Source organism: Lithobates pipiens, unplaced genomic scaffold (genome assembly GCF_037356315.1).
Source record: "Lithobates pipiens isolate NorthernLeopardFrog02 unplaced genomic scaffold, aLitPip1_a1.2 Scaffold_13, whole genome shotgun sequence".
In the NCBI taxonomy this organism is placed as follows: Eukaryota; Metazoa; Chordata; class Amphibia; order Anura; family Ranidae; genus Lithobates; species Lithobates pipiens.
Window position 1 is genome coordinate 242,050,448 of NW_027507718.1, and position 11,477 is coordinate 242,061,924.

Here is an 11,477-nt window from a genome sequence, read left to right on the forward strand (position 1 = left end):
GTAAGGACCGCTATCGGTCCACAATAGATAGGGTTGACGTGCACCACTGCTGACCGCTCACCTATACTGCAGCAGTCCTTCAGCGGTATAGGGACTGACGTACAGTCTGCTAATCACTAACACACAACCTGCTTGTTCCACAAAAGTTCTTATAAGGACTGGTAACTTGGTATAGGGTGCTACGGTACATAGGCTTGAGTGCGGTACAGTCTGCTGTTCTGTAAGGACCGCTATCGGTCCACAATAGATAGGGTTGACGTGCACCACTGCTGACCGCTGCCCTATACTGCAGCAGTCCTTCAGCGGTATAGGGACTGACGTACAGTCTGCTAAACACTAATACACAACCTGCTTGGTCCACAAAAGTTCTTATAAGGACTGGTAACTTGGTATAGGGTGCTACGGTACATAGGCTTGAGTGCGGTACAGTCTGCTGTTCTGTAAGGACCGCTATCGGTCCACAATAGATAGGGTTGACGTGCACCACTGCTGACCGCTGCCCTATACTGCAGCAGTCCTTCAGCGGTATAGGGACTGACGTACAGTCTGCTAAACACTAATACACAACCTGCTTGGTCCACAAAAGTTCTTATAAGGACTGGTAACTTGGTATAGGGTGCTACGGTACATAGGCTTGAGTGCGGTACAGTCTGCTGTTCTGTAAGGACCGCTATAGGTCCACAATAGATAGGGTTGACGTGCACCACTGCTGACCGCTCACCTATACTGCAGCAGTCCTTCAGCGGTATAGGGACTAAGAGTTTTGTCACAGGGTCATTTAAAAAATGACATGCAGAGGAAGAGGCAGGCCCTTCCGCAGGGGTGGTAGGGGTAGGGCAGGAGCAACAGGCTTGAGCCAAAGTGGGAAGTTGCAGAAGGTGCGTTCAATTACTTTAAAGGATGCACCAGACTTGGTTGAGTGGCTCGCTCAGCCTTACTCTTCTGCACCCTCCTCATCCTCTCGATCTGCACCCTCTTCTTCACTCTCTGCTATGTGCACCCCCAAAGACACTACCACCAACAACACGACCACCACCACCACCACCACATACCTTCCGCTTGAGTCACTGGAATTATTTTCCGATCCATATCAAGAGGACATTTCTGATGCGCAGCCACTCTTGGTATTGGATCAGGAAGAGGAGGTAGCAACAAGCGCTACTCAGCAGTCTGACGCCAGTACCCAGATCAGCCCAAGGAGGAGGTTGGTCCCCGGTGTTGCTGCCTACTCTACTTATAGCGGTGGGGAAGGTGACGTTGATGATGACGTGTCTAGTGATGTCACGTGGGTGCCCACAAGAGAGGAAGAGGAGGGGAGTTCAGAGGGAGATATGGACCAGCAGATAGGGAGGAGAAGCAGCAATGACTTACATTGCACAGCAGGGACAAAGCAGACTGCAAATGTATCAGGAGCGAGTCATCGACCATGTACGGTCACATCTGGCGCTCCCAGGACACCGGCACATGGCTCCGCAGTGTGGGCTTTTTTTAACGTGTCCGCTGCTGACAATAGCGTTGCCATCTGCAATCTTTGCAGTCAACGCGTTAGTCGCGGTAAGCCCAATACTCACCTAGGGACGACCGCCTTAAGAAGGCACATGAGCAGCCATCACCGAGCCCAGTGGGAGCAACGGAACACACAAAGCCACACTGCAGGCTCTCACCGTCCAGCCTCGTCTTCTACTTCTCCTTCTCCTCTCTCCTCACAATTGTCCTCCACTCCACCTTCCATCACGCCAAGCTCACATTTTTCTGCAAAAAGGCAGGCTTCCGTGGGCCTAATGTTTGAGCGTAAAAAAATGATGACGCCGGATAACCCTCTTGCCCAACGGTTGGCGGCTGGCTTGTCAGAACTCATAGCCCGCCAACTACTGCCATATAAACTGGTGGACTCGGAGGCCTTTCGCAAATTTGTGGCCATTGGAACACCACAATGGAAGGTCCCAGGAAGGAAGTATTTCTCAGAGAAGGGCATCCCAGAGCTATATGGCCATGTTCAGCGGCAAGTGAATGTATCTCTGGCACACAGTGTCGGTGCCAAGATACATCTGACCACAGACACGTGGTCTAGCAAACACGGGCAGGGAAGGTATATCAGTTTTACTGCCCACTGGGTGAACCTTCTGACGGCCGTCAAGCATGTAACCCGTGGCACCCGTGTAGATTTGGTTTTACCGCCACGGATTGCATGCAGGCCTGACTCTTCTTCTCCTCCTCCTACTCCATCCTCCTCCCTCTCCTCCTCAGCTGCCTCCTCCTTTTCCGCTGCTAGCGTCTCTTCCACTGCACCGCCCAAGCTCCCCAGAACCTATTCCACATGCCAGGTGAGACGTTGCCATGCCGTGCTGCGTCTGTTGTGCCTGGAAGCAAAGAGCCACACTGGCCCGGCACTCCTTTCAGCTTTGCGTTCACAGGCAGATGAGTGGCTAACACCGCTCAATTTGACAGTTGGTAAAGTGGTGTGTGACAACGGTGCCAATCTGCTTAGCGCATTGAAACAGGGCAAAATCACGCACGTGCCGTGCATGGCACACGTCTTAAACTTGGTCGTGCAGCGATTCCTTGTCAAATACCCTGGGGTCCAGGACATCTTGCGGCAGGCAAGGAAAATCTCGGCCCATTTCAGAAGATCTTACACGGCCATGGCTCGCCTTGCTGACATTCAGCGGCGACACCATCTGCCGGTCAGACGTCTTATTTGCGATTGCCCGACGCGATGGAACTCAACCTTCTATATGCTTGATAGGCTGCTCCAGCAGAAACGTGCAGTTAACGTCTACCTGTATGAACTCTGCGAAAGAAACGGTTCTGGGGAGCTGGGTTTTTTTTCACCGCGCCAGTGGCTGCTCATGCGCGACACATGCAGACTTCTGCGGCCATTTGAGGAGATCACCAAACTGGTCAGTCGCAGCCATGGCGCCATCAGTGACATGGTACCTTATGCCTTCTTTCTGGAGCGTGCATTGCGTCGTGTCATTGATCAGGCTGTGGAGGAGCAGGAGCGGGAAGATGAGGAAGTCGCAATGCTGGATGAATTCCCAGGGGGGGCTACTCTATCTGAGACAAGTCAACAACAGGAGTCTGATGAGGAGTCAGAGGAGGATGGTGCCGGGGCGGATGAGCAGGAGCAAGAAGAGCATGCTTTAAACCTTTCTGGGATCCCTGTTGTGCGAGGATGGGGAGAGGAGAATGAAGAGGACGACATTATCCTGGATGATGAGCAGGAGCCAGGCCACCACACCGCTTCCACTTTAGTGCAAATGGGGGCCTTCATGCTCCAGTGTTTTAATAGGGACCCCCGTATAAAAAGCATGAGGGTCAAGGACCAGTACTGGGTGGCAACGTACTTAGACCCCCGGTACAAACACAAAATGGCGGAAATGTTACCGCCGTCGCAGAGGGCTGTCAGAATGCAGCACTTCCAGGCCTTGCTTCGAGAAATGCTGCATTCTGCTTTTGCGTGCGCTGGCAGAGGAGCAATTCCCACTCCCAGAGAAGGATTTGCGGGTACCAATCCAACAGCGCCTGCAAGAAGAGGCCGGTTTGAAGATGTGTTGGTGACTTCGGATATGAGGTCATTCTTTCAGCCGACCCATCGACAGGTGTCATCCGGATCCAGCATCAGGGAACGCCTAGACCGTCAGGTGTCCGACTACATTGGGTTAACGGCCGATGTGGACGCTCTGAGGAGTGATGAACCCCTAGACTACTGGGTGGGCAGGCTTGACCTCTGGCCAGAGCTTGCCCAATTTGCAATCGAACTGTTGGCTTGCCCCTCATCCAGTGTCCTGTCCGAAAGGACGTTCAGCGCAGCAGGGGGGATTGTGACCGATAAGCGTACTCGCCTAGCTCACCACAGTGTTAACTACCTCACATTTCTAAAAATGAATGAGGCATGGATCTCGGAGGAATTCAACACATGTGATCAGTAGACCATGTATATGTCTATAAACAATTTTTGGAATCAAGCACACAGACCTTCTTAATTCATTTGGCTCACTTCCCTGACCCAAAAAAGCACACCGTACTATATGCCCCTACCCTCCTCTTTGAAGAGGTTGAGCGGTGTCATATTTCTACTGGGGCTGCTTATTATGAGGGGTTCCCACCATCCCTGTGCTGTGCTGACTTCCTCCTGGGTGTTCTTATTATGAGGGGCTCCCACCATCCCTGTGCTGTGCTGACTTCCTCCTGGGGGTTCTTATTATGAGGGGATCACACCATCCCTGTGCTGTGCTGACTTCCTCCTGGGGCTGCTTACGGTGCTGCTGTCAGCGCTGTATGTCACGGAGCTGCTGTCAGCGCTGTATGTCACGGAGCTGCTGTCAGCGCTGTATGTCACGGAGCTGCTGTCAGCGCTGTATGTCACGGAGCTGCTGTCAGCGCTGTATGTCACGGAGCTGCTGTCAGCGCTGTATGTCACGGAGCTGCTGTCAGCGCTGTATGTCACGGAGCTGCTGTCAGCGCTGTATGTCACGGAGCTGCTGTCAGCGCTGTATGTCACGGAGCTGCTGTCAGCGCTGTATGTCACGGAGCTGCTGTCAGCGCTGTATGTCACGGTGCTGCTGTCAGCGCTGTATGTCACGGAGCTGCTGTCAGCGCTGTATGTCACGGAGCTGCTGTCAGTGCTGTATGTCACGGAGCTGCTGTCAGCGCTGTATGTCACGGAGCTGCTGTCAGCGCTGTATGTCACGGAGCTGCTGTCAGCGCTGTATGTCACGGTGCTGCTGTCAGCGCTGTATGTCACGGAGCTGCTGTCAGCGCTGTATGTCACGGAGCTGCTGTCAGCGCTGTATGTCACGGAGCTGCTGTCAGCGCTGTATGTCACGGAGCTGCTGTCAGCGCTGTATGTCACGGAGCTGCTGTCAGCGCTGTATGTCACGGTGCTGATGTCAGTGCTCTGTATTACGGTGCTGCTGTCAGTGCTCTGTATCTCCTGCACCCTCTTGTTTGCCTACCCTGGTCCCTGACCTTCCCTCTCCTCCATTGCCTTCATTAGCTCCATAGTCCTGAATTGTCAGAACAATTTCCCAAATAAAAAAAAAATGCTTGTAGTTATCGATCCCAAATTCACCTCATACATGTATTATGCTATTGTCCAGGTGGTGGGACTACGTGCTACCCCCTAATAATTACCCCGTGGCCGCAAATTCGACCTAAAGGTTTGCGAAATTCGCCTCCCATTGAAGTCAATGGAGCCCGCGGCGAACGGTCGTTTTCGCGAACGTTTGTGTCCGTTCGCGTTTCGCGTTCGCGAAACGTCCCGTCGGAAGTTCGTCCATCACTAATTACAAGCTCCTAGTTTAATACATCATTAAAATGACATTTTTTTAGTTAGGCTGTGTTCAGACTGCTGCGATGTGCGAACGCTGCAAATCTACTGTGGTTTCACGCATCGCATGCCTCCCGGAGGCAGTTCGCACTGCCCTATGTGACCTGCTGGGAGTATCAGTGTAAAGTTTTATTGACACCTCCAAATTAGTTCTCATATCACAGTGCAATCTTTAAACTCGGACAGGAATCGGACCACATGGTGTGAACACCCATGTGATCCGATTCGGCTGTGGACTAAAAAAAGGGCCAAGTACAAGTTTGGGCCGGATGCAATGCGAATTCAGCCATACTATATGTATGGCTGAAATCGCATCACACAGAGATCACATGTGATTTGCACTGCAGTGCGGTGCAAATCACATTTGATCTCGTACATTGCAGCAATGTGAACCTAGCCTTTAACCAAACTGTGATACTTTATATCTTTTGTCCAAGTTTCACAGACGGACACACTCGAATCATCCCCTGGAGTACCTGTGTGTGATTATGTCAAAAAATGTTCTATGATGTCCCAAACTACACTAAATGATTCCCAGTCCAGATGTTGAACCAGCATTTTATCTATCTATCTATCTATCTATCTATCTATCTATCTATCTATCTATCTATCTATCTATCTCATTTTTTTATTGAGACTACATTGCACTGAATACATTTATGAAACTTTATTAAAAATGTATATCCTAAACTGAGTGCGACAATTCAGTTTATCATGAACAATACAAAAAAATTAATAACTAATTAAAATCTAATCCAACACCAGATAAATTTACACCATATACAAATTCATGCTATTTATGCCCACATATACGAACAACCATATGCGCTCATTACATGAACTATTAACTACACGAACGATCAAATTCGCCAGATTTACATACAATACCTATACGAACGATTACGATCAAATTAGCCAGATTTACATATAATACCTATACGAACGATTATGTCCGACAGTCACGATAAACGCGGAGTTTACTCACTTTTTTTCAGGGCCTTTTTGATGCGATGAAATTGGTCCGGCTCCCTGGACTTGATGTTGGACCATCGTTTCCGGAGCTGGTCCTTGCCTCTTCGTACCCCAAATTTGCTCTGCAAAGTTGTGACGACCATATCCATGATGCCGCTTTTGCGGATATTGGGTTTGGGGTACGGGCCATTTTCCCCATCATAATCCTCCCTTCTTAATATATCCACCATCTCCACCATCTCTTCAAAGGCCATGTTTGTGGCCTTATATCTCTTCCTTGCTCCGGAAGCATGGGGTTCAGGGCTTTCCTCCGCGCTGCTCACTGAAATTCCGTCCGCCATTTTCATCTATCAATCTCCCACAGCGGAACGAGGGTAAAAGGGGCGGGGAAATACGGTCACACGGAACGCCAGGGGCGGGCGACGCAGGCGGAGCTTGAACGCATGCGCTGTATATAAAGCGTTACCGCGAGGCCGTACGCTTGTCCGAACGGAAGCAGCAAGTGCTACACGCGACGGTAAGATAGTTATCTTTTTATTTTATTTTAATTTTAAGCCTGCGTTAGGAATGTATATAGTGAAATTTCACCTTATTGATGGTTAATTGATTTTTATGTGGGTTGGTGGTTGAGTGGGGTTGGTGTTTTGTGTGGTAGTGTGGGGGTGGGGGTGGGGGTATGGGTGGGGTAGTGTGTGTGTGTGTGTGTGTGTGTGTGTGTGTGTGAGGGGGGGGGGAGGTGGGTGTATGGGGGGGTAGTGTGTGTGTGGGGGGGGTAGTGTGTGGGGGTAGTGTGCGTGTGTGTGTATGGGGGGGTAGTGTGTATGGGGGGGGTAGTGTGTGTGTGTGTGTGGGGTAGTGTGGGTGTGTGGGGGGGTAGTGTGTGTGTGTGTGTGTGTGTGTGTGTGTGTGGGGTAGCGGGTGTGGTAGTGTGGGTGCGTGGGGGGGGTAGTGTGTGTGTGGGGGGGTAGCGTGTGTGGTAGTGTGTGTGTGTGTGGGTGTAGTGTGTGTCTTGCCTACATTGTCACAATATAAATAGTGTGCATTTGGTCTGACATTATTTTTTTTTTTTATTATTATTATTATTTTTTTGTTTTTCTGAAATCAAAATGCAAAAGTATAACCCAGACCCCTTTAAGGAGGAGGCCTTCCTCTCCACATTTATTGATCTAATAGAATCACACAGGAGCCTTTGGGATTCCAAACACCCACAATATTCCAGCCGTCCTGGCCGGAGGAAGACACTGGAGACAGTTTTGACGTTTGTGAAAACCCGACTCCCCCAGGCAGACACTGACTTTGTGAACTCCAAAATTCAGAACCTGCGTAGCGTGTATAGACGGGAGCGCAGAAAGATCCTAGACTCCCAAACATCAGGATCAGCAGCAGGTCAGGTCTATGTTCCTAGGCTGTGGTATTATGACAGGCTGCGTTTTCTGGATGACACGTCAGAAGCCAGGCAGTCACTTTCCACTCTTCCGTCTACCCTTCCCTCCACCCTTCCCTCCGCCTCAGGTGAGCCATCCCTGGAAGATCCAGACCCTTCCTTGCTGGACGAAGTTGATGCGCCCAGCTGGAGCCAGGTATATTTTCGTTTCTAAAGTTAGGATTGCTCAAATATTAATGATGTAAAGTTCAATGTTTGAATTGCTTCCAAATCTAGGATTTCATCACAAATTAAATTAGATAGAAGGATACAGTAGTTTACACAAATGTGGCTCAAATCTTGGTGAACTGATGGAAAAATGATGGTGTCAAAATGATAGCCTTTTGTATTTCAAGACAAATGTATTTGCAAGTGAGAACTGTAAAATTGTTAGTGATTGATGATTTCAAAATATAGACATATTTTATTTATTGATTTCTTTGTTTTTTTACACAGGATGAGCTCACCCAGGAGGAGGCCGGGACCAGTGGTATGGAGGAGGAGGCCGGGACCAGCCACACGCAGGAGCTAGCTGGGCCCAGCAGGAGTCGGACCGAAAGCCAGGTCCCTCCCCTCCGCCTAGCCAGCAAAAGGCCCAGGAGGATGACACGTACAGAGGAGGAGTCCTTGGCACTTATACGCCAAGCCACCCAAGTGCTGAGCAAACCCCCCAATCCTGAGGAGGCCTACGGTACTTATTTAGCAAGCAGGTTGTTAGAAATGGAGAAGGCACAGCGCAACTTGTGCGAAGCCATTTTTTTTTATGCCATTCAACGGGGTCTGAAGGGTGAGCTAACACCGACCACCAAACTGTATAACACAGACCCTACTGCTCCTCCTCCTCCTCCTCCTCCTCCTACCACAAGTCCACCACCAGAGGCACAGCCTCCAGCGAAGCGTGGAGGGAAGGCTAGACGGAAGAGTCGGAAGTGACTGCCTGGCTTCAGTCTGCTCTGAAAGAAGACGCAGGCTGTTGTAGTACCACAGTCTGGGGACATAGATCTCATCTGCTGCTGTTCCTGGTCTTTGGGATTCTAGGACCATGTTGTGCTCCCTATTTACATGTTACACAGGTTCTGAATTTTGGTGGCCACTCACTTGATGTGTGCCTGGGGGACAAAAGGCTTCACAAACGTCAAAATTGTCTCCAGTGTTGCCTCCCTCTTGATTTAGTTTTGTTCTGACGAAAAATAAATATTTATTATTTCCAAAAATATTGTATGTTTTTTTTTGTTATTTTGGCTTAAAAAACTGAGTTTATTTGTGAGTAGGCAGGTACATGTCAAAAGACTCTGGGGGTTATTTACAAAACACACGTTCATGTTAATATAAATATGCTAACTTCAAGTGCAATTTTTAAAGCACTGCAAGTGCACTTGGAAGTGCAGTCGCTGTAAATTTGAGGCTTAACATTTGAAATGAGGGGAAGCTCTGCTGATTTTGAACATGCAATCATGTGTAAGCTAAAATGCTGGTTTGGGTATCTATCTATCTATCTATCTATCTATCTATCTATCTATCTATCTATCTATCTATCTATCTATCTATCTCTACTTACATAGTCCTGCTTGGCCAAAAAAAATGCAAGTCCATCTTGTTTCAAACCCCCCCCCCCCCACAAAAAAAAAAAAAAAAAAAAAAAAAAATTTTTAACTGACAATAGTAGTTCCAAAAATATATAGTAATAGATAAATTCTACAATTAAAAAAAAAAAAAAATATATATATATATATATATATATGTATATTTTTTTTTATTATTTTTTTTAATATATATATATATATATATATATATATATATATATATATATATATATATATATATATTTTATTTTTTTTAGATATATATATATATATATTTTTTTTGTTTTGTTTTTTATTTTTTAATATATATATATATATATATATATATATATATATATATATATATATATATATATATATTTTTTTATATATATATATATATATATATATATTTTTGGATTTTTTTTGTTTTTTTTTATTGATTTTTTAAAATATTTTTCTAAAATTGGAAGATTAATCATAGGATGAGGATGAATAAAAACATTTGGTATAACTCTGTGTGAATATAAGCAGCAAAGCTACTTCACTTTTCTTGCATTATGAAGAAGAAAAGAATGGGCTATATTAAAAAACCACAAAATTAGCAGCATGACGAATATGCTAGCTTCAATACGAACACTAGTTTTACAAGACCGAGCGCTTCCGCCCTGTCCGCCCTGTAAATCCTTTCTGGGCATGCGTCATACTTAGTCCGTCCAACTTGCCTACTCACGAGCGGACTGTCCGCTGAAACCAAGTTTGGACGGACAAAATTACGGAAATTCCGAAAGACTTAGTCCGTCAGACTGTCCGCTGAAAAAGTCCGCTGAAGCCCACACACGAGCGGATTGTCCGCTGAAACACGTTTCAGCGGACTAAGTTGGGCAGACAATCCGCCCGTGTGTACGCGGCCTTAGCTTGAACGACAAATCCATGTATGTATGGACAGGCTGGTTGAACACAAGTCTACTACTGATTGACTTGCGTACAACCAGCCATTTGGCCAGCCTTAGCTTGAAAGATACCTTTGTCAAATACACATGATATTTTCAAACACTAGCGTTAAATTAACTGTAATCAATTTGTTATCATTTGTTAACAAGTACAGTAAAACCTCAGATTGTGAGAGGGTTTACAAGCGGTTTCGCAATACGGAGCACTTTGCCACTTTAAAAAAAAAAAATCCTGACTCGGTTTGTGAGCGTTGTATCGCAAGACGAGCAAGAATCAAGCCTCTGGGGTGTGCAGTACTGCATTTGGCCAGAGGTGCAGGGGCACCAGTGTTGCTCGAAGACATTCTGAGCCGCTTGGAGACACTCCGTTTCCGAGTGTCTCTGTTTGCGAGTGCCTCCGAGTGGTCTCCGAGTGTCTCCGGCGCCCCCCCCCCCCCCCCCCACATCTGGCCACATGCGGTACTGTATACACTAGCAGTTATACTTCATGATGACGGGAGCTCTAGCGTGAAATGCATAGAGGTGAGGCCTGACGCTTACAACTATAGGATACTTATACTATTGCTTGCACAGCTGAGATGCACTACGTACATAGCGAGTTTTATACTGTCGGACCGGTTTATGCTTCCCTCTGAGCGTATTGTTTGTGATTTCATGCTGGACTATGTAAGTGCTCTTTTTAAGCAATAAAATATCAAGTGGTATTACGCTATATCCTGCCTTCTGTGGCTCTTTGTTGGGGAGCTATTTAACAGACCTACTTGATGCAAGTTGTTATATGCAGTGGAGCGATGTTATGAGGTGAAGACTAGGGGTGAGCTCAGGCGTGTTTGCATGGTTCACATGCTGAGCCCACCTGGAAGTCGGCACAGCGCTGTGCTAATCACAGGCAGTGAGGCAATGTCTCACTGCCTGTGATTAGCGCCGGGCTGCGCCAACTTCCTGGCGGGCTCTGCACATGGACCATGCGAACACGCCTAAGCTCATCCTTAGTGAAGACATCTACATTTGTATACCTGCAAAGTGGATTGGGATCCAGCTTCCTCCATATATGATTTCTTGATTGGAATGGGATGCATAAAAGAGATTTAATTGAGGAGTCCTTCCCATAGCCATGCTTTGAGGTCACTTTGTGGCTGAGGCGATCTGGTGACCGCATTTTGTTATCACTACGGGTGAAGCACTTTTAGCAAGTTTAGTGAAGCATGTGTACAGTTTATTTTCACAGTGTTGGA

The 11,477-nt window shown here is 47.3% G+C and overlaps 1 long non-coding RNA gene across 1 annotated transcript; it reads left to right on the plus strand.

The window, feature by feature from the left end:
* The first annotated feature begins 7,722 nt into the window (after nt 1-7,722).
* Nucleotides 7,723-8,941, plus strand: LOC143976087 (uncharacterized). The gene is made up of 2 exons (XR_013272502.1): nt 7,723-7,884; nt 8,184-8,941. It is a non-coding gene; the product is annotated as an uncharacterized LOC143976087 (long non-coding RNA).
* Nucleotides 8,942-11,477: the final 2,536 nt, after the last annotated feature.